The sequence below is a fragment of the Penaeus monodon genome, chromosome 28 (genome assembly GCF_015228065.2).
Source record: "Penaeus monodon isolate SGIC_2016 chromosome 28, NSTDA_Pmon_1, whole genome shotgun sequence".
Taxonomy (NCBI): Eukaryota; Metazoa; Arthropoda; class Malacostraca; order Decapoda; family Penaeidae; genus Penaeus; species Penaeus monodon.
Window position 1 is genome coordinate 411,761 of NC_051413.1, and position 261 is coordinate 412,021.

At 29.5% G+C, this 261-nt stretch overlaps 1 protein-coding gene across 1 annotated transcript in view; it reads right to left on the reverse strand.

Annotated features, from left to right (window-relative positions):
- LOC119591242 overlaps window positions 1-261 on the reverse strand; it is a gene marked incomplete in the record, with an annotated part of 13,031 nt that overhangs the window by 9,659 nt on the left and 3,111 nt on the right.

Sequence of the window (261 nt, forward strand, 5' to 3'; positions counted from 1 at the left end):
AAATAACTACAGTGCTGGAAAAATAATTTAATTATATTTAGCAATATGACAAGTAAGGATGTTAAAGGAATGAAACGAACGACATTTACAATATTCTGTTCTTAAGTTTGGCGAAACGCGTCGAATTTACTTGTGATGGACGAGCATTTATCAACATATTTTTTCGGTAATAGATATGATTCTAGCAATACTTAATAAAAGGTTTTCGAAGATCTTAGCATAAATAGCACTAAGACAGACACTAACAAATATTATAGTACT